Source organism: Mirounga leonina, unplaced genomic scaffold (assembly GCF_011800145.1).
Source record: "Mirounga leonina isolate KUSES-001 unplaced genomic scaffold, KU_Mleo_1.0 Mir_178, whole genome shotgun sequence".
Taxonomy (NCBI): domain Eukaryota; kingdom Metazoa; phylum Chordata; class Mammalia; order Carnivora; family Phocidae; genus Mirounga; species Mirounga leonina.
Window position 1 is genome coordinate 4,630,860 of NW_023270464.1, and position 26,590 is coordinate 4,657,449.

At 55.3% G+C, this 26,590-nt stretch overlaps 10 non-coding genes and 2 pseudogenes across 10 annotated transcripts; all 12 read right to left on the reverse strand.

Annotated features, from left to right (window-relative positions):
* Positions 1 to 5,579: 5,579 nt before the first annotated feature.
* On the reverse strand, positions 5,580 to 5,660 carry LOC118023282. Its single transcript, XR_004682747.1, has one exon. It is a non-coding gene; the product is annotated as a small nucleolar RNA SNORD115 (small nucleolar RNA).
* A 1,275-nt stretch (positions 5,661 to 6,935) lies between these two features.
* LOC118023292 lies at positions 6,936 to 7,016 on the reverse strand. Its single transcript, XR_004682757.1, has one exon. It is a non-coding gene; the product is annotated as a small nucleolar RNA SNORD115 (small nucleolar RNA).
* A 3,061-nt stretch (positions 7,017 to 10,077) lies between these two features.
* LOC118023278 lies at positions 10,078 to 10,158 on the reverse strand. Its single transcript, XR_004682743.1, has one exon. It is a non-coding gene; the product is annotated as a small nucleolar RNA SNORD115 (small nucleolar RNA).
* A 1,598-nt stretch (positions 10,159 to 11,756) lies between these two features.
* On the reverse strand, positions 11,757 to 11,837 carry LOC118023276. Its single transcript, XR_004682741.1, has one exon. It is a non-coding gene; the product is annotated as a small nucleolar RNA SNORD115 (small nucleolar RNA).
* A 2,297-nt stretch (positions 11,838 to 14,134) lies between these two features.
* Positions 14,135 to 14,215, reverse strand: LOC118023285. Its single transcript, XR_004682750.1, has one exon. It is a non-coding gene; the product is annotated as a small nucleolar RNA SNORD115 (small nucleolar RNA).
* A 1,597-nt stretch (positions 14,216 to 15,812) lies between these two features.
* On the reverse strand, positions 15,813 to 15,893 carry LOC118023299. Its single transcript, XR_004682763.1, has one exon. It is a non-coding gene; the product is annotated as a small nucleolar RNA SNORD115 (small nucleolar RNA).
* A 1,588-nt stretch (positions 15,894 to 17,481) lies between these two features.
* LOC118023291 lies at positions 17,482 to 17,562 on the reverse strand. The gene has a single exon (XR_004682756.1). It is a non-coding gene; the product is annotated as a small nucleolar RNA SNORD115 (small nucleolar RNA).
* Positions 17,563 to 19,141: 1,579 nt separating this feature from the next.
* LOC118023233 lies at positions 19,142 to 19,216 on the reverse strand (annotated as a pseudogene).
* Positions 19,217 to 20,904: 1,688 nt separating this feature from the next.
* On the reverse strand, positions 20,905 to 20,985 carry LOC118023217. The gene has a single exon (XR_004682691.1). It is a non-coding gene; the product is annotated as a small nucleolar RNA SNORD115 (small nucleolar RNA).
* A 1,609-nt stretch (positions 20,986 to 22,594) lies between these two features.
* On the reverse strand, positions 22,595 to 22,665 carry LOC118023230 (annotated as a pseudogene).
* Positions 22,666 to 24,688: 2,023 nt separating this feature from the next.
* On the reverse strand, positions 24,689 to 24,769 carry LOC118023289. The gene has a single exon (XR_004682754.1). It is a non-coding gene; the product is annotated as a small nucleolar RNA SNORD115 (small nucleolar RNA).
* Positions 24,770 to 26,362: 1,593 nt separating this feature from the next.
* Positions 26,363 to 26,443, reverse strand: LOC118023280. The gene has a single exon (XR_004682745.1). It is a non-coding gene; the product is annotated as a small nucleolar RNA SNORD115 (small nucleolar RNA).
* Positions 26,444 to 26,590: the final 147 nt, after the last annotated feature.

A 26,590-nucleotide genomic window follows, 5' to 3' on the forward strand; every position in this document is an offset into this window, starting at 1 on the left:
TGGAAGAACAAATATTGTGAAGATGTCAATGCTACCTAGAGCAATCTACACATTCAATGCAATCCCCATCAAAATACCATCCACTTTTTTCAAAGAAATGGAACAAATAATCCTAAAATTTATATGGAACCAGAAAAGACCCCGCATAGCCAGAGGAATGTTGAAAAAGAAAAGCAAAGCCGGCGGCATCACAATTCCAGACTTCAAGCTCTATTACAAAGCTGTCATCATCAAGACAGCATGGTACTGGCACAAAAACAGACACATAGATCAATGGAACGGAATAGAGAGCCCAGAAATGGACCCTCAACTCTATGGTCAACTAATCTTCGACAAAGCAGGAAAGAATGTCCAATGGAACAAAGACAGTCTCTTCAACAAATGGTGTTGGGAAAATTGGATAGCCACATGCAGAAGAATGAAACTGGACCATTTCCTTACACCACACACAAAAATAGACTCCAAATGGTTGAAAGACCTCAATGTGAGACAGGAGTCCATCAAAATCCTAAAGGAGAATACAGGCAGCAACCTCTTTGACCTCAGCCAAAGCAACTTCTTCCTAGAAACATCGCCAAAGGCAAGGGAAGCAAGGGCAAAAATGAACTATTGGGACTTTATCAAGATAAAAAACTTTTGCAAAGCAAAGGAAACAGTCAACAAAACCAAAAGACAACCGACAGAATGGGAGAAGATATTTGCAAATGACATATCAGATGAAGGGCTAGTCTCCAAAATCTATAAAGAACTCATCAAACTCAACACCCAAAGAACAAAGAATCCAATCAAGAAATGGGCAGAAGACATGAACATTTTTCCAAAGAAGACATCCAAATGGCCAACAGACACATGAAGAAGTGCTCAATATCCCTCAGCATCAGGGAAATCCAAATCAAAACCTCAATGAGATACCACCTCACACCAGTCAGAATGGCTAAAATTAATAAGTCAGGAAACGACAGATGTTGGCGGGGATGCGGAGAAAGGGGAACCCTCCTACACTGTTGGTGGGAATGCAAGCTGGTGCAGCCACTCTGGAAAACTGTATGGAGGTTCCTCAAAAAGTTGAAAATTGAGCTACCCTATGATCCAGCAATTGCACTACTGGGTATTTACCCCAAAGATACAAAAGTAGGGATCCGAAGGGGTACATGCACCCTGATGTTTATAGCAGCAATGTCCACAATAGGCAAACTGTGGAAAGAGCCAAGATGTCCATCGACAGATGAATGGATAAAGAAGATGTGCTATATATATACAATGGAATATTATGCAGCCATCAAAAGGAATGAGATCTTGCCATTTGCAACGACTTGGATGGAACTGGAGGGTATTATGTTGAGTGAAATAAGTCAAACAGAGAAAGACATGTATCATATGATCTCACTGATATGAGGAATTCTTAATCGCAGGAAACAAACTGAGTGTTGTTGGAGTGGGGGGTGGGGTGGGAGGGATGGGGTGACTGGGTGATAGACACTGGGGAGGGTATGTGCTCTGGTAAGCACTGTGAATTGTGCAAGACTGTTGAATCTCAGATCTGTACCTCTGAAACAAATAATGCAATATATGTTAAGAAAAAAAAAGAAGAAGAAGGTAGCGGGAGGGGAAGAATGAAGCAGGGGAAATCGTAGGGGTAGACGAACCATGAGAGACGATGGACTCTGAAAAACAAACTGAGGGTTCTAGAGGGGAGGGGGGTGGGAGGATGGGTTAGCCTGGTGGTGGGTATTGAGGAGGGCACATTCTGCATGGAGCACTGGGTGTTACGCACAAACAATGAATCATGGAACACTTCATCTAAAACTAATGATGTAATGTATGGGGATTAACATAAGAATAAAAAAAAATCCCTTACTATTATTGTATTATTATCAATGAGTCCCTTATGTTTGTTATTAATTGTTTTATATATCTGTGTCCCCCCATTTGGGAGCATAAATATTTACAAATGTTAGATCTTCTTGTTGGATAGACCCCTTTATTATGATATAGTACCTTTCTTCATTCATTTTTTGTTACAGTTTTTGGATTAAAATCTAGTCTGTTGAATATAAGTACTGCTATTCTTTCTTTTGATGTGCTATTGCATGATAAATATTTCTCCATCCCCTCACTTTCAATCTTTAGGTCTAAAACGAGTCTCGTGCACAGAATATAGACAGGTCTTGGATTTTTATCCATTCTGACATTCCAGATCTTTTGGTTGTGGTGTTTAGTCCATTTACATTCAGTAATTATTGGCAGATATGTATTTAATGCCATTTTATTACTTGTTTTGTCATTGTTTCTGGAGATTCTCTTTGCCTTTCTAGTCTTTGTCACTTTTGGTCTCTCCTTTCTATTCAAAGAGTCTCCTTTAATATTTTTTTGCAGGGCTGAGTTAGTGGTCACAAACTTCTTTAGTTTTGTCTGGGAAACTCTTTTTCTCTCCTTCTACTCTGACTAATAGCTTTTGTGGATAGGGTATTCTTTGCAGCAGATATTTCCGATTCAGCATGTTGAATATATCATGCCACTTTCTTCTGGCTTACCACGTTTCTGTGGAAAGATATATAGCTAGCTTTATGGGTCTTTCCTTATAAGTTAGGTACTTATTTTGTCGTGCTGCTTTAACATCTTTTCTTTGTCACTATAATTTGCAAGTTTAAATATGATAGGTCATGGTGTTGGCCTGCTTTTGTTGATTTTAACAGGAGGTCTCTGTTCCTCCTGGATTTGGATATCTGTTTCCTTCCCCAGATTGGGGAAGTTTCCAGCTAATATTTCCTCAATTAAATTTTCTGTCCGCTTTTGCCTCTGTTCTTAATCTGGACACCTATAATACAAATGTTATTACACTTTACAGGGACACTGAATACCCTATATCTACTTTTGTGTTCCATAATTTTTCTTTCTCTTTTTTTTCAGCTTCATGGTTTCCCATTATTTTGTCTTCCATATCACTTATTTGTTCCTCTGCTTCTTTCATCTTCATGGTCATTACATCCCATCAGTTTGGAATCTCAGTTATTGAATTTTTAATTTCTGACTGTTTTTTTTAACTTTTTTATCTCTGTGGTAAGGGCCTCCCTGTTGTCTTTTATGCTTTTCTCAAGCCCAGTGAGTATGTTGGTGATTATTGCTTTAAATTCTCCATAAGGCATATTATTTATATCTGTTTTGATTAGATCTCTGGCCATGACCTTATCTTGTTCTTTCTTGGGGGATGAATTACACTGTCTTGGGATTTTGTCTAAGCCTCTGTTTTCTTCTCTGAGTTAGAAAAGCCTGTTATATTTCCTGCTTCTGAGAGTAATGGCTTTGTTAAGAAGAAATTCATATAATATCCAGCGCCTGGTGCTTCAGGGAGTGTCTCTGTTGTGTGCTGCATGCACTCTGCTGCTGTGTTTTGGCTGCTCTATCCTGCAGGCCAGTCATCTTCAGAGGCTCTTCAGTAGGTAGTGTTTGGAACTTGGTCAGAGTGGGTGAGTTTTAACTAGGTGTGCTCTGGTTTCCATGTTAAATGAGATCTGATGCTACTTCTGATAGCACGGAGGCTTTGCAGAACTCTATGGTCAGAAGATGTGGTGTGATTAGGGGTTTATGCTGGTCTTCTGAAGAAGGGGTCCTCCACACTGGGAGTGAAGCGAATTTGTACTACAAGGGCAGTGCTGGCATAGCAAAGGGGTGCGTGACCTGAATAAGTGGGTTAGGAAGTCACTGTAGGCATTGTGCTATTTATGGAAGCTGGTTCTATGTTTATACTGAGGGGTGGGGAAGGGAAACAGTCCCAGCCAGCTCCTCTGTCCCTGGAAAGGGGTCTTAGTGCTTGCTTTCCTCAGGGAAGCACTCTAAGAAGAGCAAATTATCTCCCCCATGAATGTCTTAGGTATTTTTCAGTCACTGTTTTCACACTGTCCAACTCCAGGTTGTTTTCCTGCTTTCTCTCCAGGAGCAACAGAGTGCCATCCATATTCTATCCCAACCAAGCTGGATATCATTTAAAAATCCAGGCTTTAGGTATAGAGTGTGGACAGAGACTGTCCTGGACTTCTGGGGGAGGGATTCAGTGTGCTGGAACTACGGGATATTTAACAAAGAAGAGCACAGGGTCCTAGGATGTGGAGCAAGAAACTATGCAGCCAATGTCAGGGATGAGCGGCACTTGGCAGGTGACTCTGCATTTATGCTGAAAGGTGTAGAAGGGAAATGGAAATCACTGGATCCTTTGTATCCTAAGAGGCCACTCTGTGAAAGTGACTTACCACAAATATGGTCCAAGAGGAGCAAATAATCGCCCACAACTGTGCCCAGGTGATACTCAGGGCCCACCATTTGGCCAGGGTAGATTGCTTGCCTTTTCTCCAGGACAAGGACAGTGCCCTCAAATATCAATCACAAAAAAAGCCCGCCAAATATAAAACTACAGTCCTCAAAAGCTTCTGGCTACAAAAACAACAAAAATGAGCCTCTAAGCTTTTCCCAGGCAATGTAGGGGGATGTATTTCTCTAGATGTTGCCACATGAACTCCACTCTCTCTTGCCTTTTCCATGATGAGAGGCCCAAACTGGCCAGGATCTCAGGGATCCAATTCTACCAAAAATCATGTCTCAATGCATCCTAATTTTGGCCACATGGCCTTCTCTGTCTAAGCTGCTGTGGAGAAGGATAAGAATTCCTGCTATTTCAGTATGATTTGATGATTATCTAGCTGTGTTTCAGTCAGAGATTACAATTGGATTGTAATCTGCCAGAAATCTGCAAGAAATTGTCCAGAAAAAACAGTGTTGTTCATAAGAAAACAGGAAGCACCCCTCAGGGGATGGCTTCCCCTCTTCTGAAGGCTGGCTAGGGGGATCCAGCTGCAAACCTCCAGCTGGGAGCCTCAGTACAGGCAATTTCCTGAAACACCAAAAGTGGACAGCAGGGACAAAGGCCTGATTCACCACACCTCACCGGACAAACAAATTCTCTTCAAAATAAAATGGCATTTCCTGAAAGAGACCAGCATCAAACAGAGGTTGCTAAAGCTGAGAACTCGATGGCAGGGGGTGGGAAATGTAGTAGGAGATTGGTGGCAGAGTGGAGATCTCCCTGGATATTCGAGACCATGTCAGGAGGATGGCCAAATGTACTCATCAGGTGGAGTTGCCAAAGGACAAGGGAGGACATTCAAGGAGAAGTCAACCCTCACTGGCCATGAAGGTGTCCCACCAAGAGAGAAGTGCCGAAGCTGCATCATGTGGAACTTCCCACCAACTGTTTACATCTGAGACCTTCAAATAGCTCCAGAGGCATCGAATCAAATCTCATTGTTGAGGCTATGCCAAGATGATGGCCACAAAGGTACACTGAAAGACAAAAGGAGATGAGGGTTGCTAAGCATTGGCTCATGAGAAGGTGTCCTGGGAGGAGGAATGGGTCAGGAGGCAAGGCCAAAGGCTGGAGTAGCTCTTGGGCACCTGGAGGCCCACAGACAGGCCAGAGCAACAGCAGGGAGACCCGAAGGATCTGTTGCCTCAAGCCCCAAATTGCAGTGCTCCCCCAGGGCCCCAAGAATCCTCGAGATGCTGACCCCAGGATGGTCCCCTCCATTGGGCCTCAGCGTAATCCTATTGACCATGATTTTTAGGTCATCATCTCTCTTTGGGACAATATGAGTTCTCATCATTGACCCAAGCAAGGCAGTGGTGACATGGGCAGGTGCTCTCCCATCCCCTGAATGTGCTTACCAGGATGCTTATTGTAGAATGGGATGCCCCGGGGGGGCGGGCAGGGGCATGAACTTTGGGCTTCTTGCAGGGGCTGAAAGGTGTAGAAGGGTCCTTGGACATGGGATCTGGGGAGAGAGTGGTAGGCCAGCTGTCAAAACTCCCTACTCCAGGGCATCTGCTCCTGTGGCCAAGAGCTGCCAATCTCAAAAGCCTGGCAGCGAGTGGCAAGGTCTAAGGCTGGTTGGCATACAGTGGGGGACTGCAAGGAAGGGGCAAGCTACAGGAACAGAGATGCCCATACCTGGACCCCGAAACAATGGAGAGTGCGGCCCCCGAGGGAGCTGAACCTTGCTGATGATGGCCCCCAGAAGGCCTGACACACAGGCTTCCAGAGAGGTAGCACACTGTGGGTGCAGGGTCAGGTGTGAAGGGTGCATGCCCTAGTAGGTAGGGCAAGGCCCTCACCCTCCCAAGGATTGGCCATCTGTGGCACCCGGGCTGGGCACATGCCCTCAAGGACACAGGAAGCCACAGCGCTGAGGGCCCCAAGGGCAGAGGAATGGATGCCAGGCAAACTGCATGCACGCAACCAAGGCATACTGCCCACTGCCCTCCATGCAGGAGGCCTCTCCCTGCACCTGCTGGGACTCTTCCCCAGGATCACTCCCTCAGGTCTCCAGTGCTATGATGAAAGGCCCAGGGCCATCAACTGTTGTGCCCAGGGATTCGAGATTCCCCCCCTAGGCCAGGTGGGGTCTTCCTGTCTTGACGGCCCAAGGAATCGGGGAGGGGAGCTCCCCAGCTGCCCTGAGAGGGCCCAAGCGCCTTGGGAGTCAGGTGTTTTTTACAGGAGCTCTGGGCTCTCCCACCTGGGGCACACTACCAATGGCTGGGGCTTCAGGAACACCCAAGGGCCAAGAGGGACAGACGCCAGTGGCCCCAAGCGGCCCATGTCCACCATCTGGATGGGCCCATGGGGCACAACTGAAGCAGCAAGAGCCCTCGGCTGAACGTGGGCTGACGGCGGCATCCCTGCACTTTCCGGTCCTTGTCAGGGACCTGGCCAAACTTTGGCTACACATGGGATGGCCCAAGGGCAGATGGCCCAAGGTACACAGTCAGACCACAGCCACAATGGAGAGCCTTGAGGGAATGGTCGCTTCAAACCCCAAACTGCAGCACTCCCCCAGGACCCCGAGCATCTTCTGGATGCTGACATGGGGATGGTCCCCTCCATTGGGTCACAGTGTAATCCTATTGAGCATGATTTTTAGGTCATCGTCTCTCTTCGAAACAATATGAGTTCTCATCATTGACCCAAGCAAGGCAATGGTGATGCAGGCGGGCACTCTCCCGTCCCCCAAACCAGCTTACCCAGGGTGCTTACTGTAGAGCGGGATGCCCCAGGAGGGGGGCAATGGCATTAGATGTTGGGCCTCTTGCCAGAGGTTGGCCTAACAAGACTTGGACCTCAGGGCGGGATTTTCACCTGGGGACAGCCTCTGGGAAGAAAGGGGCAGGCCAGCTCTCAAAACGTCCTGCACTGGGACACCTGTTCCTGTGGCCAAGAGTTTCAGTCCCAAAAGCCTGGTGCCATGTGACAAGGCATAAGGCTACCTGTCTCACAGCGAGGGACCACAAGGAAGTGGCAGGCTACAGGAGCAGAGATGCCCATACCTGGACCCCAAAACAATGGAGAGCATGGCTCCTGAGGGAGCTGAGCCTTGCTGATGCCGCCTCCCAGAAGGCCTGGCACACAGACTTCCCGAGAGGTAACACACTGTGGGTGGGGGGCACGGCGTGAAGGGTGCATTCCCTGGTAGGTAGGACCAGGCCCTTGCCCTCCCGCGGATTGGCGATCTGTGGAACCTGGAGCTCGTAAAGTGCCCTCGAGGACATTGGGAGCTATAGCCCCCAGAGCCGCAAGGGCAGAAGAATGGATGCCAGGTAACCGTGTCCACACAACCAAAGCATGCCGCCCACTGCTCGCCATGCAATGGGCCCTCTCCTTGCACCTGTTGGGTCTCTTCCTGGGATCAGTCCCTTAGGTCTAGAGTGCTGCGACCATAGGCCCAAGGCCATTGCCCATTGCACCTAGGGATTTGAGATTCCCCTCCTAGGCCCAGTGGGCCCTTCCTGTCTCCGCAGCTCAAGGGATCAGGAGGGGAGGTCCCCAGCTGCCCTGATTGGGTCCAAGCTCCTTGGGAGTTGAGTGCATGCTACAGGAGCTCTGGGCTCCCTGACCCGGGTCAACTTGCCAAGGGCCAGCACTTCAGGAACAGCTCGGGGCCAAGGTGGACAGACACCAGTGGCCCAAGGGGTCCACGTTCACCATCTGGGTGGGCCAATGGGGTACACCATGAAGCAGCAAGAGCCCTCAGCTGAACGTGGGCTGATGGCGGTGTCCCTGCACTTTCTGGCCCTTGTCAGTGACCCACGCAAACTTTTGCTTCCCCAGCACATGAGATGGTCCAGGGGCGGACTTTCAAGGGTGACGTGCACCCTCTACAGACATCCAGGGCTCCTGGTCCAATGTCCATGCAGCCAGTACCCAGACATGGGCCTCCCAAATCCACCCCAATGGCATCTGCAGCTTCCCTCCAAGCCCAGTTGCTTCTACTCACCTGCCATGGTTGAGGCCCCTGTCAAGGCGCTGGCCACCATGGCCCACTGAAAGACAAAAGGAGACCAGTGTTGCTAAGCAATGGCTCCCTGGGAGGAGTCCTGGGAGGATGAATCTTCTTTCTTCTAGAAAATATAAGTTCTCATCACTGATCCAAGCAAAGCAGTGGTGACACGGTTTGGCACTCTCCTGTCCCCCAAACCTGCTTACTGGGGTGCTTACTGTATAGCAGGATGCCGGGGGGTGGGGTGGGGCAGGGGCATGAGATTTTGGGCCTCTTGCAGGGGCTGGACATAGCAAGACATGGCCCTCAGGGCTGGATCTACATCTGGGGATGGGATTTGGGGAGAGAGGGGTAAATCTGGTGTCAAAATGCCCTGGTCTGGGGCACCTGCACCTGCGGCCAAGACCTGCAAGTTCTAAAATCCTGGCACCACTGTCAAGGTGTTAGGCTTGCCGGCATATGGCAGGGGACCACAAGGAAGTGGCAGGCTACAGTAGCAAAGATGCCCATACCTGGACCCTGAAACAATGGAGACCATGGCCCCGAGAGTGCCAAGCCTTGCTGAAGCTACCCCCCAGGAGAAGGCCTGGCACACAGGCTTCCCAAGAGGTAGCATGGTGTGGGAGCGGGGCCCAGCTTGCAGGGTGCGTGTCCTGGTAAGTAGGGCCAATGCCTCGCCCTCCCACTTATTGGCCATCTGTGGCACCTGGAGTTGGGCAGGTGCCCTCAAGAACATGGGGAGCCATGGCCCCCAGAGTCCCCAGGGCAGAGGAATGAATGCTGGGCCAAACATGTGCACAGAACCAAGGCATGCTGCTCACAGCCTGCTGGGAGAGGGGGGGCCTCTCCCAGCACCTGCTGAGCCTCTTCCCATGAATCACTCCCTCAGGTCTAGAGTGTCAGGGTGAGAGGCCTAGGGCCATTGCCCGTTGTGCCCAGGGACTTTAGATTCCCCTCCTAGACCCAGTGGTCCTTTCCTCTCTCGGCAGCCCAAGGAATCAGGGAGGGCAGCTCCCAGCTGCCCCGAGGGGGCCCAAGCTCCTTGGGAGTTGGGTGCATGTGACAGGGGCTCTGGGCTCTTCTGCCCAGGGCAACTTGCCAGCACCAGAGCTTCAGGAACAGCTGAAGGCTGAGAGGGACAGCCACCAGTGGTCCCAAGGGGCCCATGTTCACCATCTGGATGGGCCGATGGGGTACACCGTAAAGTAGCAAGATCCCTCAGCTAACCTGGGTGATGGCGGCGTCCCTGCACTTTCTACTCCTTGTCAGGGAACCAGCCCATCTTTCCCTTCCCCTGCATGTGGGATGGCCCAAGGGCGGACCTTCATGGGGGAAGTCCACCCTCTCCGGACATCCAGGGATCCCGGCCCGATTCCCATGTGGCCGCCACCCAGACACGGGCCTCATGAACCCACCCCGACGATGTCTGCGGCCTCCCTCCAAGTGCAGTGGCTTCCACTCACCAGCCATTGTCAAGGTCGCACCAAGACCCTAGACACCACGGTTTGCTGAAAGACACAAGGAGACCAGGATTGCTAAGCAATGACTCCCCAGAAGGTGTCCTGGGAGGGGGGATGGGTTGGCAGGCAAGGCCAAAGGTCTGAGCCCCTCTTGGGCACCTGGAGGCACACAGTCAAGGCACAGCCAAAGCTAGGAGCCTTGAGGAATTGGTCACTTCAAGCCCCAAACTGCAGCACTCCCCCAGGGCCCCGAGAATCCTCGGGATGCTGACTCTGGGATGGTCCCCTCCACTGGGCCTCAGTGTAATCCTATTGAGCATGATTTTTAAGTCATCATCTCTCTTCGAGACATTATGAGTTCTCATCATTGACCCAAGCAAGGCAATGGTGACGCAGGCAGGTGCTGTCCCATCCCCCAAACCTACTTACCCAGGGTGCTTACGGTAGAGTGGGATGCCCTGGGAGGGAGGTGGGGGCATGAGACTTTGGGCCTCTTGCCGGGGCTTGGCTTAGCAAGACTTGGACCTCGGGGCTAGATCTTCATCTGGGGATGGCATCTGGGGAGAGAGGGCGTAGGCCAGCTGTCAAAATGTCCTGCACTGTGACACCTGTCCCTGAGGCCAACAGCTGCCAGTCCTGAAATCCTGGCACCACATGGCAAGGCATGAGGCCACCTGGCACATGGTGGGAACCCAAAGAAAGGGGCAGACTACAGGACGGGAGATGCCCATACCTGGATCCCGAAACAATGGAGTCCATGGCCCCTGAGGGATCTGAGCCTTGCTGAGGCTGTCCCCCAGGAGAAGGCCAGCACACAGACTCCCTGAGAGGTAGTACGGTATGGGAGCGGGGCATGGCGTGCAGGGAGCTTGTCCTGGTAGGTAGGGCCAAGGCCTCACCCTCCCACGGATTTGCCATCTGTGACACCTGGAGGTGGGCAGATGCCCTTGAGGACATGGGACCCACGGCCCCCAGAGTCCCCAGGGCAGAGCAATGGGGGGGACATGGGGGGACAAACATGTGCATGCAACCAACGTATGCTCCACACTGCTTGCCGGGCAGGGGTGTCCTCTCCCTGTACCTGCTAAGCCTCTTCCCATGAATCACTCCCTCAGGTCTGGAGTGTCAGGGCGAGAGGCCCAGGGCCATCACCCATTGTGCTCAGGGACTTGAGATTCCCCTCCTAGACCTGGTGGTCCTTTCCTGTCATGGCAGCCCAAGGGATGGGGAAGGGGAGCTCCCAGCTGTCCTGAGGGGGCCCAAGCTGCTTGGGAGTCAGGTGCGTGTGACAGGATCTCTGGGATCTTCCGCCCATGGCAGCTTGCCATGTGCAGGGAATTCAGGAACAGCCGAGGGCTGAGGGGGACAGCAGCCAGTTGTCCCAAGGTGCCCACGTCCACCATCTGGACTGGCCCATGGGGCCCACTATGAAGCAGCAAGATCCCTCAGCTGAACTGGGCGACGGTGATGTCCCTGCACTTTCCAGTCTTTGTCAGGGACCCGGCCCATCTTTCATTTCCCCTGCATGAGGGATGGCCCAAGGGTGGACCTTCAAGGGGAAGTCCACTCTCTCCCAACATCAAGGGTCCCCAGCCCGATTTCCATGTGGCCACCACCCAGACATGGACTTCACGAACCCACCCCAATGATGTCTGTCAGCCTCCCTCCAAGCCCAGTGGCTTCCACTCACCTGCCATAGTTGTGGCTGCACCGAGACAATGGACACCATGGCCCGTGAAAGACACAAGGAGATCAGGGTTGCAAAGCAATGGCTCTACGGGAGCTGTCCCTGGAAGAAGAACAGGTTGGCAGGCAAGGCTTGATCCACTCCTGGGCACCTGGAGACCTACAGTCAGTTCACAGCCACAGCAGGGACCCTTAAGGGAACAGTTGCCTAAAGCCCCAATCTGCAGTCCTCGCTCAGGGCACAGAGCATCCTCGGGATGCTGACTCCGGGATGGTCCCCTCCATTGGGTCTCAGTGTAATCCTATTGAGCATGATTTTTAGGTCATCATCTCTCTTCAAGACAATATGAGTTCTCATCATTGACCCAAGGAAGCCAGTGGTGACGTGGGGTGCTCTCCCATCCCCCGAACCTGCTTACCAGGGGTACTTACTGTAGAGTGGGATGCCTGGGGGGGGGGGGGGGGACACAAGACATTGGGCGTTTTGCAGTGGCTGGTCCTAGCACACTTGGCCCTCAGGGCGGGATGTTCATCTGGGGACAGGATCTGGGGAGAGAGCGGTAGGCGAGGTGTCAAAATGCACTGCTCTGTGGCAACTGCCATTGTAGCTAAAAGCTGCCAGTCCGGAAAGCCTGGTGTCATGTGGCAAGGTGTGAAGCTGGCTAGCATATGGTGGGGTACCGCATGGAAGGGGCAAGCTACAGGAGCAGAAATGCCTATATCTGGACCACGAAACAACAGAGAGCGTGGTCCCTATGAGAGCCGAGCCTTGCTGATGCTGCCCCCAGAAGGCCCAGCAAACGGGTTTCCCGAGAGGTAGCATGCTGTGGACTCTGGGCCAGGCATGAAGGGTGAGTGCCCTGGTATGTACAGTCAGGCCCTCGCCCTCCCACAGATTGGCCATCTCTGACACCTGAAGTTGGGCTGGTGCCCTCAAGGACATGGGGACCCACAGCCCTCAGGGTCCCAAGGGCAGAGGAATGGATGCTGGGCCAACAGCATGCTCACAACGAGGCATGCCACCCATTTCCACCATGCATGGGGGCCCTCTCCCTGCACCTGCTGGGCCTCATCAACAGGATCACTCCCTCAGATCTAGAGTGCTGCGATGATGGGCCCAAGGACATTGCCTGTTGCGCCCAGGGACTCAAGATTGCCCTCCTAGGCCAGGTTGGCTCTTCCTGTCTTGGTGGCCCAAGGGATTGGAGAGGGGAACTCCCCAGTTGCTCTGAGGGGGCCTAACCTCCTTGGGAATTGGGTGTATGTGACAGGAGCTCTGGGCTCTCTGGCCCAGGGCAACTTGCCAAGGTCTGGGGCTTCATGAACACTGCAAGTCCAAGCAGGACAGCCACCAGCGGCCCCAAGGGGCCTATATCCACCATTTGGATGGGCACATGGGGCACATTGTGGATCAGCGAGGTCCCTCAGCTGATCGTTGCCTGACAGCGGCAACACTTCACTTTCTGGTCCATGTCAGGGACCCAGCCAATCTTTTGATTCCCCTGCACCTGGGATGGCCCAAGGTTGGACCTTCAATGGGGAAATCCACCCTCTCCGGCCATCTAGGGATCCCAGTCTGACCCCCATGGGGCCGCCACCTAGACACAGGCTTCCTGAACCCACTCCAGATGGCATCTATGGCCTCCCTCGAAGCCCAGTGGCTCCACTCACCTGTCATTCCAGAGGAATGGAAGCTGGGCCAAAGACGTGTGCATGCAACCAAGGCATGCCACCCACTATCTGCCGTACAAGGGGGGCGTCCCCCTGCACCTGCGGGGCCTCTTCCCCTGGATCACACCCTCAGGTCTAGAGTGATGCTGTGAGAGGCCCAGGGCTACCACCTGTTGCCCCAGGGATTCGAGATTCCCCTCCTAGACCCGGTGGGCTCTTCCTGTCTCTATGGCCCAAGGGATCAGGAGGGGAGCTCCCCAGCTGCCCCGAGTGGGGTCAAGCTCTTTGGGAGTTGAGTACATGTGACAGGAGCTCTGGGCTCTCCCACCGGGGGCAACTTGCCAAGAGCCAGCACTTCAGGAACAGCTCAGGGCCGAGGTGGACAAATGCCAGTGGCCCAATGGGCCCCCATCCACCATTTGGATGGGGCCATGGGGTAAACCATTAAGCAGCAAGAGCCCTCAGCTGAATGTGGGCTGATGTTAGCGCACTTACAATTTCCAGTCCTTGTCAGGGACCCATGCAAACTATTGCTTCCCCTGCACATGAGATGGTCCAAGGGCGGACTTTCAAGGGGGAAGTCCACCTGCTACAGACATCCAGGGCTCCCAGTCCGATGTCCATGCAGCCGCCACCCAGACATGGGCCATGCAAACCCACCCCAATGGCATCTGCCGCTGCCTTCCAAGCCTAGTGGCTTCCCCTCACCTGCCATGTTTGAGGTCTTGTGGAGACCCTGGCCACCACTGCCCACTGAAAGACACAGGAGAACCAGGTGCTAAGCAATGGCTCCATGGGAGGTGTCCTGGGAGGGAGAATGGGTCAGCAAGGAAGGTCGAAGGCCTGAGGTCCTTTGGGCACTTGGAGGCCCACAGTAAGGCCATAGCTACAGCGGAGAACTTCGAGGGATCCATTGCCTCAAGCCCCAAACTACAGCACTCCCCCAGGACCACAAGCAACCTCGGATGTTGACTCAGCATGGTCTCCTCCATTGAGCCTCAGCATAATCCTATTGAGCATGATTTTTAGGTCATCATCTCTCTTCGAGACAATATGAGTTCTCATCATTGACCCAAGCAAGGCAGTGACAACGCAGTGGGCATTATGCCATCCCCCAAACCTGCTTTCTGGGGTGCTTACTGTAGAACGGGATGCCATGGGGGGGAGTGGACAGAGTCACGAGACTTTGGGCCTCTTGCAGGGGTTGGGCCTAGCAAGACATGGCCCTCAGGGAGGAATCTTTATCTGGGGACACGATCTGGGGAGAGAGGGGTTAGGCCAGGTGTCAGAATGCCCTGCTGCGTGGCACCTGCTCCTGAAGCCAACAAGTGCCAGTCCCGAAAGCCTAGCACCGCATGGCAGGGCTTTAGGCCAGCTGGCACATAGTGGGTGACCGCAAGGAAGGGGCAGGCTATAGGAGCAGAGATGCCCATACCTGGACTCCAAAAAAATGGAGAGTGTAGCCCCTGAAGGAGCTGAGCCTTGTTGATGCTGCCCAAAAGAAGGCACAGCACACACGCTTCCTGAGAGGTAGCACGCTGTGGGTGCAGGGCCGGTCGTGAAGGGTGCATGGCTTGGTAGGTAGGTCCAGGCCCTCGCCCTCCCACAGATTGGCCATCTGTCGCACCCCGAGCCTGGCAGGTGCCCTCGAGGATATGTGGAGCCACAGCACCCAGGGTCCCCGGGGCAGAGGAATGGATACCGGGCAAACCCCATGCATGCAACCAGGTCATGCCACCCATTGCCCCCCTTGCAGGGGGGCCCTCTCCCTGCACCTGCTGGACCTTTTCCCAGGATCACTACCTCAGGTCTAGAGTGCCACTGCAAGAGGCCCAGGGCCATTGCCTGTTGCACCCAGGAACTCAAGATTCCCTTCCTTCGCCTGGTGAGCCCTTTCTGTCTTGACAACCCAAGGGATCAGGGAGGAGAACTCCCCAGCTGGTCCGAAGAGGCCCAAGCTCCTTGGGAGTTGGGTGCATGCGACAGAAGCTTGGGCTGTCCCACCCGGGTCACCTTGGCAATGACCGGGGCTTCAGGAACAGCCCAGGGTCAAGGGGGACAGCTGCCAGTGGCCCAAGGGGCCCAGGTCCACCATCTGGACAAGCCAATGTGTCACAACATGAAGCAACACGAGCCCTCAGCTGAACATGGGCTGATGGCGGTGTCCCTGCACTTTAAGGTCCTTGTTAGGGACACGGCCAAACTTTCCCTTACTCTAAGGTGGCATGGCCCAAGGGTGGACCTTCAAGAGGTAAGTCCACCCTCTCCATATATCCAGGGATCCCGGCCCTAATCTCATGTGGCTGCCGCCCAGATACCAGCCTCCCGAACCTACCCCTATGGTGTCTGCGGCCTCCCTCCAAGCCCAGTGGCTCCACTCACCTGCCATGGTTGAGGCTGCACCAAGACCCTGGCCACCATGGCCCACTGAAAGACACAAGGAGTCCAGGATTGCTAAGCAATGGCTCCCCAGAAGGTGTCCTGGGAGGGGGAATGAATTGGCAGGCAAGGCCGAAGGCCTGAGCACCTTTGGGCAGCTGGAGGCCCACTGTCAGACCACAGCCACAGCGGGGAGCCCCGAGGGAACTTTTGCTATAAGCCCCAAACAGCAGCTCTCCCCCAGGGCCGCGAGCATCTACTGGATGCTGACTCAGGCATGGTCCCCTCCATTGGGCCTCAGTGTAATCCTAATGAGCATGATTTTTAGGTCATCATCTCTCTTCGAGACAATATGAGTTCTCATCATTGACGCAAGCAAGGCAGTAGCAATGAGGGTGGGCACTCTCCTGTCCCCCGAATCCACTTACCAGGGGAGCTTAGTGTAGAGTGGATTACTCTGGAGGGTACCAGGGCAGGAGACGTTGGGCCTGTTGCCACGGCTGGGCCTAGGAAGATTTGGCCCTCAGGGCGGGATCTTTGTCTGGGTACAGGGGAGAGACGTGTAGGTCTGGTGTCAAAACGCCATTCTCTGTGGCACCTACCCCTGCAGCCAAGAGCTGCCAGTTCCGAAATCCTGGTGCCACATGGCAAGGCATGAGGCCGGCTGGCATATGGTGGGAACCAAAAGAAAGGGGCAGGCTACAGGAGCCAAGATGCCCATACCTGGAACCCGAAACAATGGAGAGCATACCCCCCGAGGGAGCCAAGCCTTGCTGAGGTTGCTCCCCAGAAGAAGACTGGCACACTGACCACCTGAGAGGTAGCATGGTGTGGGAGCAACCCATGGCATGAAGGGAGCTTGTCCTGGTAGGTAGGGCCAAGGCCTCACCCTCCCACAGATTGGTCATCTGTGACAACTGGAGCCGGGCAGGTGTCCTTGAGGACACGGGAAGCCATGGCCCCCAGGGTCCCCAGGGTAGAGGAATGGATGCTGGGCCAAACGCACGCAAGCAACCAAAGCATGCAGCCCACTGCCTGCCTCACAAGGAGGGGCTTCTCCCTGCACCTGCTGAGCCTCTTCCCCTGGATAACTCCATTAAGTCTAGAGTGTCAGGGCGAGAGCCCCAGGGCCACCGCCTGTTGTGCCCAGGAATATGAGCTTCCCCTCCTAGACCTGGTGGGCCTTTCCTGTCTCAGCAGCCCAAAGTATCAGAGAGGGGAGCTCCCAGCTCCCCTGAGGGGACCCAAGCTCCTTGGGAGTCGGGTGCATGCAACAGGAACTCTGGGCTCTTCTGCCCAGGGCACCTTGCCATGTGCCAGTGTTTCAGGAATAGCCAAGGGCTGAGGGGGACAGCTGCCAGTGGTTCCAAGGGGCCCACGTCCACCATCTGGATGGGCCCATGAGGCACACCTTGATGCAGCAAGATCCCTCAGCTGACCTAGGCGATGGCAGTGTCCCTGCACCTTCCAGTTCTTCTCAGGGACCCGGCCCATCTTTTGCTTCCCCTGCATGTGGGATGGCCCAAGAGTGGACCTTCAAGGGGGAAATCCGCCCTCTCCAGACATCCAGGGCTCCCAGCCATATTCCCATGCTGCCGCCACCCAGTCCTGGGCCTCACGACCCACCCCAATGACATCTGCGGCCTCCCTCCAAGTGCAGTGGCTTCCACTCACCTGCCATGGTTGTCATTGCACAGAGACACTGGCCACCATGGTCCTCTGAAAGACACAAGATCAGGGTTGAAAAGCAATGGCTCTTTAGGAGGCGTCCTTGGAGGAAGAATGGGTCAGCAGGCAAGGCCGAAGACTTGATCCCCTCATGGGCACCTGGAGGCCCACAGTCAGTTCATAGCCATAGTGGGGAGCTTTGAGGGCACGGTCACCTCAAAGCCCAATCTGCATCACTCGCCCAGGGCACAGAGCATCCTTGGGATGCTGACCCTGGCATGATTCCCTCCATTGGGCCTCAGCGTAATCCTATTGAGCATGATTTTTAGGTCATCATCTCTCTTCGAGACAATATGAATTCTCATCATTGACCATGGAAGGCAGTGGCTTCGCGGGGAGGCACCCTCCCCTCCCCCGAACCTGCTTACCAGGGGTGTTTACTGTAGAACGGCATGCCCAGAGGGAGGGGTGGGGGCACGAGACGTTGGGCGTCTTGGACTGGCTCTGCCTAGCAAGACTTGGCCCTCAGGGCGGGATCTTCATCTGGGCACAGGATCTGGGGATGAAGGGTAGACAAGGTGTCAAAACGCACTGCTCCGGGGCACCTGCCATTGTAGCCAAGAGCTGCCAGTCTGGAAACCCTGGTGCCGTGTGACAAGGTGTGAGGCCGGCCGGCATACAGCAGGGGGACTGCATGGAAGGGGCAAGCTACAGGAGCAGAAATGCCCATACCTCGACCACGAAGCAACAGAGAGCATGGCCCTCATGAGAGCTGAGCTTTCCTGATGCTGCCCCCAGAAGGCCCGGCACACAGGCTTCCTGAGAGGTAGCACACTGTGGAATCTGGGCCAGGCATGAAGGGTGGGTGCCCTGGTATGTACAGTCAGGGCCTCGGCCTCCCATGGATTGGCCATCTCTGACACCGGAGTTGGGCTGGTGCCCTCGATGACATGGGCACCCCTGGCCCTCAGGGTTCCGAAGGCAGAAGAATGGATGCCAGGCCAACAGCATGCTCACAACCAGGCATGCCGCCCATTCCCGCCATGCACGGGGGCCCTCTCCCTGCACCTGCTGGGACTCATCCATGGGATCACTCCCTCAGATCTAGAGTGCCATGACGATAGGCCCAAGGACATTGCTTGTTGCGCTCAGGGACTCAAGATTACCCTCCTAGGTCAGGTTGGCCCTTCATATCTCAGTGGCCCAAGGGATTGGAGAGGGGAACTCCCCAGGTACCCCAAGGGGGCCCAAGCTCCATGGGAGTCAGGTGCATGCGACAGGAGCTCTGGGCTCCCCTGCCCTAGGCAACATGCCAAGGTCTGGGGCTTCATGAACACTCCAGGTCCAAGGGGGACAACTGCCAGTGGCCCCAAGGGGCCTATATCCACCATCTGGATGGGCACATGGGGCACACTGTGAAGCAGTGAGGTCCCTTAGCTGATCGTTGGCTGACAACGGCGTCCCTGCACTTTCCAGTCCTTGTCAGGGACTGGGCCAATCTTTCAATTCCCCTGCACCTGGGATGGCCCAAGGGCGGACCTGCAATGGGGAAATCCACTTCTCCAGACATTCACGTTTCCAAGCCCGACAACCATGTGGCCGCCACCCAGACACAGGCCTCCCGAACCCACTCTAGACGGTGTCTATGGTCTCCCTCGAAGCCCAGTGGCTCCACTCACCTGCCCATGTTTGTGGCCACACCGAGACCTTGGCCACCAAGGCCCGCTGAAAGACACAAAGAGACCAGGGTTGCTAAGCAATGGCTCCCCAGAAGGCGTCCTGGGAGGGGGATGGGTCAGCAGGCAAGGCCGAAGGCCCAAGCACCTCTTGCACCTGGAGGCCCACAGTCAGGCCACAGCCTGAGGGATCAGTCACTTCAAGCCCCAACCTGCAGCGCTCCCCCAGGGCTCTGAGAATCCTCAGGATGCTGACCCCGAGATGGTCCCTTCCATTGGGCCTCAGTGTAATCCTATCGAGCATGATTTTTAGATATCTCTTTGAGACAAATTGAGTTCTCATCATTGACCCAAGCAAGGCAATGGCGGGAAAGCTGTCTCCTGCCCCATGAACCTGCTTACCGGGGGTGCTTACTGTAAAGTGGGATGCCACGGTGAGGGGTGGGGATCCAAGACGTTGGGGTTGCTGCTTGGCCGTGGCCTAGCAAGACTTGAATCTCAGGGCGGGAACTTCTTCTGGGGACAAGATCTGTGGAGAGAGTGGTAGTCTAGGTGTCAAAATGTCCTGCTCTGGGGCACCTGCCCCAGCTGCCAAAAGCTGACAGTTCCGAAAGCCTGGTGCCACATGGCAAGGTGTTAGGCAGGCTGGCACACAGCAGAGGACTGCAAGGAGGGGCAGGCTACAGGAGCAGAGATGTCCATACCTGGACCCCTAAACAATGGAGAAGGTGGCCCCCAAGGGAGCCGAGTGTTGCAGATGCTGCCCCAGGAGAAGGCCTGGTGCATAGGCTTCCCGAGAGGTAGCATGCTGTGGGCACAGGGCCTGGCGTGATGTGTGCATGCTGTGGTAGCTAGGGCCAGGCCCTCGCCATCCCATTGATTGGCCATCTGTGGCACCCAGAGCAGGGCAGGTGCCCTCGAAGACATGGGGAGCCATGGCCTCCAAGCGCTCCCAAGGCAGAAGAATGGATGCTGGGCCAACTGTGTGCATACAACCAAGGCATGCAGCCCACTCCCTGCCATGCAGGGATGCCCTCTCCCTGCACCTGCTGGGTCTCTTCACCAGCATCAATCCCTTAGGTCTAGAGTGCCGTGACGATAGGCCCAGGGACATCGCTTATTGTGTCTAGGACTCCAGATTCCCTTGCTGGGCCTGGTGGGCCCTTCCTCTCTTGGTGGCACGCTGTGGGTGCGGGGCCGGTTGTGAAGTGTGCATGCCCTGGTAGGTAGGTCCAGGCCCTCGCCCTCCCACAGATTGGCCATCTGTTGCACCCCGAGCCTGGCAAATGCCCTCGAAGACATGGGGGGGCATGGCCCCCAGGGTTCCCAGGGCAGAGGAATGGATACTGGGCCAACCACATGCATGCAAACAGGTCATGACACCCATTGCTCCCCTGGCAGGGGGTCCTCTCCCTGCACCTGCTGGGAGGGGAATCACTACTTCAGGTCTAGAGTGCCACTGCGAGAGGCCCAGGGCCATCGCCTGTTGCACCCAGGAACTCAAGATTCCCCTCTTTGGCCTGGTGGGTCCTTTCTGTCTTGACAGTCCAAGGGATCAGGGAGGAGAGCTTCCCAGCTGGTCCAAGGAGGCCCAAGCTCCTTGGAGTAGGTGTGTGGGACAGAAGTTCTGGGCTGTCCCACCCAGGTCACCTTGGCAATGGCTGGGGCTTCAGGAACAGCCCAGGGCTGAGGGGGACAGCCACCAGTGGCCCAAGGGGCCCAGGTCCACCATCTGGACAGGCCAATGCATCACAACGTGAAGCAGCATGAGCCCTCAGCTGAACGTGGGCTGACGGCGGTGTCCCTTCATGTTAAGGTCCTTGTCAGGGACATGGCCAAACTTTCCCTTTCCTTGCAGGTGGGATGGCACAAGGGCGGACCTTCAAGAGGTAAGTCCACCCTCTCCATATATCCAGGGCTCCTGGTCCGAAGCCCATGTGGCTACCTCCCAGACACAGGACTCCCAAACCAACCACGATGGCATCTGTGGCCTCCTTGCAAAGCCAGTGGCTTCCACTCACCTGCCATTGTTGAGGCACTTGGCCTCAGTGTAATCCTATTGAGCATGATTTTTAGGTCATCAACTCTCTTTGAGACAATATGAGTTCTCATCATTGACCCAAGCAAAGCAATGTCGACACAGGTGGGCACTCTCCTGTCCACCAAACTGGCTTACCCAGGGTTCTTCCTGTAGAGCGGGATGCCCTGGGAAGGGGTCAATGGCACAAAATGTTGGGCCTCTTAATGGGGCTTAGCCTAGGAAGACTTGGACCTCAGGGCGGGATCTTAATTCTAGGATGGCATCTGGAAAGAGAGGGGTAGGCCAGCTGTCAAAATGTCCTTCACTGGGGCACCTGCCCCTGCGGCCAAGTGCTGCCAGTCCCAAAAGTCTGGTGCCCCTTTGCAAGTTGTGAGAATTGCCAGCACACATCAGGGGACCGCAAGGAAGGGGCAGGCTACAGGAGCAGAGATACCTATCCCTGGACCCCAAAAAACGGAAAGTATGGCCCCCGAGGGTGCCGAGCCTTGCTGATGCTGCCCCCAAGAAGGCCTGACACACAGGCTTCCTGAGAGGTAGCACACTGTGGGCAGTGGGCCGGACATGAAGGGTGTGTGCCCTGGTAGGTAGGGCCAGGACCTCGCCCTCCCACGGATTGGCCATCTGTGGCACCCAGAGTTGGGCAGATGCCCTCGAGGACACGGGGATCCATGGCCCCCAGGGCCCCAGGTCAGAGGAATGGGTGCCAGGGTAATCACTTCCATGCAACCAAGGCATGTCACCCACTGTCCTCCATGCAGGGGGACCCTGTCCCTACACCTGTTTAGCCTCTTACTTGAATCACTCCCTCAGGTCTAGAGTGCTGTGACCATAGGCCCAGTGCCATCGCCTGTTGTGCCTAGGGATTCAAGAATCCCCTCCTAGGCCCGGTGGGCTCTTCCTGTCTATGCACTCCAAGGGATTGGGAGGGGAGCTCCCCAGCTGCCCCAAGTGGGCCCAAGCTCTTTGGGAGTCGAGTACATGCAACAGGAGCTCTGGGTTCTCCCGCCCAAGGCAACTTGCCAATGGCCAGTGCTTCAGGAACAGCTCAGGACCCAGGTGGACAGATGCCAGTGGCCCAAGGGGCCCACATCCACCATCTGGATGGGTCCATGGGGCACACCATGAAGCAGCAAGAGCCCTCAGCTGAATGTGGGCTGATGCTGGCCCCCTTACACTTTCTGGTCCTTGTCAGGGACCCACACAAACCTTTGCTTCCTATGAACATGAGATGGTCCAAGGGCAGACTTTCAAGGGGGAAGTCCACCCGCTACAGACATCCAGGGCTTCCAGGCCAATGTCCATGTGCCACCACCCACACACGGGCCACCTGAACCCACCCCAATGGCATCTGCCGCTTCCCTCCAAGCCCAGTGGTCCACTCACCTGCCATGTTTGAGGCCGCATGGACACCCTGGCCTCCAAGGCCTACTAAAAGACACAAGGAGAACCAGGTGCTAAGCAATAGCTCCCCAGGAGGTGTCCTGGAAGGTGGAATGGGTCATCAGGGAAGGTCGAAGGTCTGAGGACTTTTGGGCACTTGGAGGCCCACAGAAAGGCCACAGGCCACAGAAAGGCCACAGGCACAGTGGGGAACTTCGAGGGAACTGTCACCTCAAGCTCCAAACTACAGAGCTCCCCCAGGACACCAAGCAACCTTGGGATGTTGACCATGGCATGGTATCCTCCATTGGGCCTCAACATAATCCTATTGAGCATGATTATTAGGTCATCATCTCTCTTCGAGTTCTCATCATTGACCCAAACAAGGCAGTAATGACCCAGGTGGGCGTTATACTGTCCCTGGAATCCACTTACCAGAGGAGCTTACTGTAGAGTGGGATGCCCCGGCGGGGGTGGGTGGATGGAGTCACGAGACTTTGGGCCTCTTGCAGGGGTTGGGCCTAGCAAGATTTGGTCTTCAGAGCAGAATCTTCGTCTGGGGACACAATCTGGGGAGAGAGGGGTAGGCCAGGTGTCAGAATGCCCTGCTGCGTGGCACCTGCCCCTGCAGCCAAGATGTGCCAGTCCCAAAAGCCTGGCATCCTATGGCAAGTCTTTAGGCCAGCCAGCAATTAGTGGGTAACTCCAAGGAAGGGGCAGGCTATAGGAGCAGAGATGCCCATACCTGGACCCTGAAAAAATGGAGAGCGGGGCCCTGAAGGAGCCGAGCCTTTTTGATGCTGCCCTCCAGAAGAAGGCATGGCACACAAGCTTCCCAAAAGGTAGCACGCTGTGTGTGTGTGCAGGGCCAGTAGTGAAGGGTGCGTGCCCTGGTAGGTAGGTCCAGGCCCTCGCGTGGGTGTCAGGGCAGGAGATGTTGGGCCTATTCCAGGGCTGGGCCTAGGAAGATTTGGCCCTCAGGGCAGGATCCTCATCTGGGTACATGATCTGGGGAGAGAGGGTAGGCCTGGTGTCAAAACACTATTCTCCGGGGCACCTACCCCTGCAGCCAAGAGCTGCCATTCCCAAAACTTGGTGCCACATGGCAAGGTGTGAGGCCTGCCAGCATATGGTGGGAACCGCAAGAAAGGGGTAGGCTACAGGAGCAGAGATGCCCCTACCTGGACCCCAAAACAATGAAGAGCATGGCTCCCGAGGGAGCCGAGCCTTGCTGAGGCTGCCCCCCAGGAGAAGGCTGGCACACAGGCTACCTGAGAGGTAGCAGGGTGTGGGAGCGAGGCATGGTGTGCAGGGAGCTTGTCCTGGTAGGTAGGGCCAAGGCCTCACCCTCCCACTGATTGGCAATCCATGACACCCTCAAGGGCAGGTGTCCTCAAGGACATGGGAAGCCGTGGCCCCCAGGGTCCCCAGGGTAGAGGAATGGATGCTGGGCCAAGCACACGCATGCAAGCAAGGCATGTAGCGCACTGCCCGCCACGCAAGGGCAGGGGGTCTCTCCCTGCACCTGCTGAGCCTCTTCCGCTGGATAACTCCATCAGGTCTAGAGTGTCAGGGCGAGAGCCCCAGGGCCATCGCCTGTTGTGCCCAGGGACTTGAGATTCCCCTCCTAGACCCGGTGGGCCCTTGCTGTCTTGGCAGCTCAAGGGATCGAGGAGGGGAGCTCCCAGCTGCCCGGAGGGGGCCCAAGTTCCTTGGCAGTCGGGTGCATGTGACAAGAACTCTAGGCTCTTCCACCCAGGGCACCTTGCCATGTACCAGGGCTTCAGGAACAGTTGAGGGCTGAGGGGGACAGCCACCAGTGGTCCCTAAGGGCCCACATCCACCATCTGGATGGGCCCATGGGGAACACCATGAAGCAGCAAGATCCCTCAGCTGAACTGGGTGATGGCAACGTCCCTGCACTTTCTAGTCCTTGTAAGGGATCCAGCCCATCTTTCGCTTCCCCTGCATGTGGGATGGCCCAAGGGCGGATCTTCAAGGGGAAGACCACCCTCTCTGGAAATCCAGGGCTCCCAGCCATATTCTTATGGGGCAGCCACCTAGACACGGGCCTCACGACCCACCCCAACGACATCTGCGGCCTCCCTCCAAGTGCAGTGGCTTCACTGAGGCTGCGCCGAGACAATGACCACCACGGCCCGAGAAAGACAAGGAAATCGGGGTTGCAAAGCAATGGCTCTTCAGGAGGCATCCTTGGAGGAAGAATGGGTTGGCAGGCAAGGCCGAAGGCATGATCCACTCGTGGGCACCTGGAGGCCCACAGTCAGTACATAGCCACAGTGGGAGCCTTGAGGGAATGGTTGCCTCAAGCCCCAATCTGAAGCGCTCGCCCAGGGCCCCGAGCATCCTCAGGATGCTGAACCCAGCATGATCTAATCCATTGGGCCTCAGCGTAATCCTATTGAGCATGATTTTTAGGTCATCATCTCTCTTCGAGACATTATGAGTTCTCATCATTGATCCAAGGAAAGCAGTGGTGATGCAGACAGGCACTCACCCATCCCCCGAAAATGATTACTGGGGATGCTTACTGTAGAGCGTGATGCCCGGTGGGGGGGTGGGGGCATGAGACGTTGGGCGTCTTGCAGTGTCTGGGCCTAGCAAGACTTGGCCCTCAGGGTGGGATCTTCGTCTGGGGAGAGGATCTGGGGAGAGAGGTGTAGGTGAGGTATGAAAACACACTGCTCTGCGGCACCTGCCATTGTAGCCAAGAGCTGCCAGTCCAGAAAGCCTGGTGCTGCATGGCAAGGTGTGAGGCCAGCCAGCATTAGACAGGAGACGGCATGGAAGGGGCAAGTTACAGGAGCAAAAATGCCCATACTATGACCACAAAACAAGAGAGAGCATGGCCCCTGTGAGAGCTGAGCCTTGCTGATGCTGCCCCCCAGATGGCCTGGCAAACAGACTTCCTGAGAGGTAGCACGCTGTGGACTCTGGGCCAGGCATGAAGGGTGGGTGCCCTGGTATGTACAGTTAAGCCCTTGCCCTCCCATGGATTGGCTATCTCTGACATCCGGAGTTGGGCTGGTGTCCTCAAGAACATGGGGACACACGGCTCTCAGAGTCCTGAGGGCAGAGGAATGGATGCCGGGATAGCAGCGTGCTCCCAACCAGGCATGCTGCCCACTCCCACCCTGCATAGGGGCCCTCTCCCTGCACCTGCTGGGTCTCATCACTGGGATCACCCCCTCAGATCTAGATTGCCGAGATAATAGGCCCAAGGACATCGCCTGTTATGCCCAGGGACTCAAGATTACCCTCCTAGGCCAGGTTGGTCCTTCTTGTCTCAGCGGCCCATGGGATTGGAGAGGGGAACTCCCCAGTTCCCCGAGGGGACCCAAGCTACTTGGGAGTCAGGTGAATGAGAGAGGAGCTCTGGGCTCTCTGGCCCAGGGCAACTCACCAAGGTCTGGCCTTCATGAATACCCCACGTCCGAGGAGACAGCCACAAGTGGCCCCAAAGGGCCTATATCCACCATCTTGATGGGCATATAGGCACACCGTGAAGCAGTGAGGTCCCTCAGCTGATCGTTGCCTAACAGCGGTGACCCTGCACTTTCTAGTCCATGTCAGGGACCTGGCCAATCTTTCAATTCCCCTGCACCTGGGATGGCCCAAGGTCGGACCTTCAGTGGGGAAATCCACTCTCTCCTGCCATCCAGGTTTCCCAACCCGACACCCATGTGACCGCCACCCAGACACAGGCCACCTGTACCCACTCCAGATGGCGTCTATGGCCTCCCTCGAAGCCCAGGGGCTCCACTCACCTGCCATGTTTGTGACCACACTGAGACCCTGGCCACCAAGGCCCACTGAAAGACACAAAGAGACCAGAGTTGCTAAGCAATGGCTCCCGGAAGGCATCCTGGGAGGGGGGATGGGTCGGCAGGCAAGGCCAAAAGCCCGAGCACCTCATGGGCACCTGGAGGCCCACAGTCAGGCCACAGCCAAAGTGGTGAGGCCTGAGGGATCAGTCGCTTCAAGCCCCAAACTGCAGCGCTCCCCCAGGGCCCTGAGCATCCTCAGGATGCTGACTCTGAGATGGTCCCTTCCATTGGGCCTCAGCATAATCCTATTGAGCATGATTTTTAGGTCATCATCTCTCTTCGAGACAATATGAGTTCTCATCATTGACCCAAGCAAGGCAATGGCGATGCCGGCGAGCGCTCTCCTGCCCCTGCAAACCTGCTTACCCTGGATGCTTACTGCAGAGTGGCATGCTCTGGTGGGTGATGGGAACCCAAGAGTTGGGATTCTGGCTGTGGCTTGGCCTAGCAAGACTTG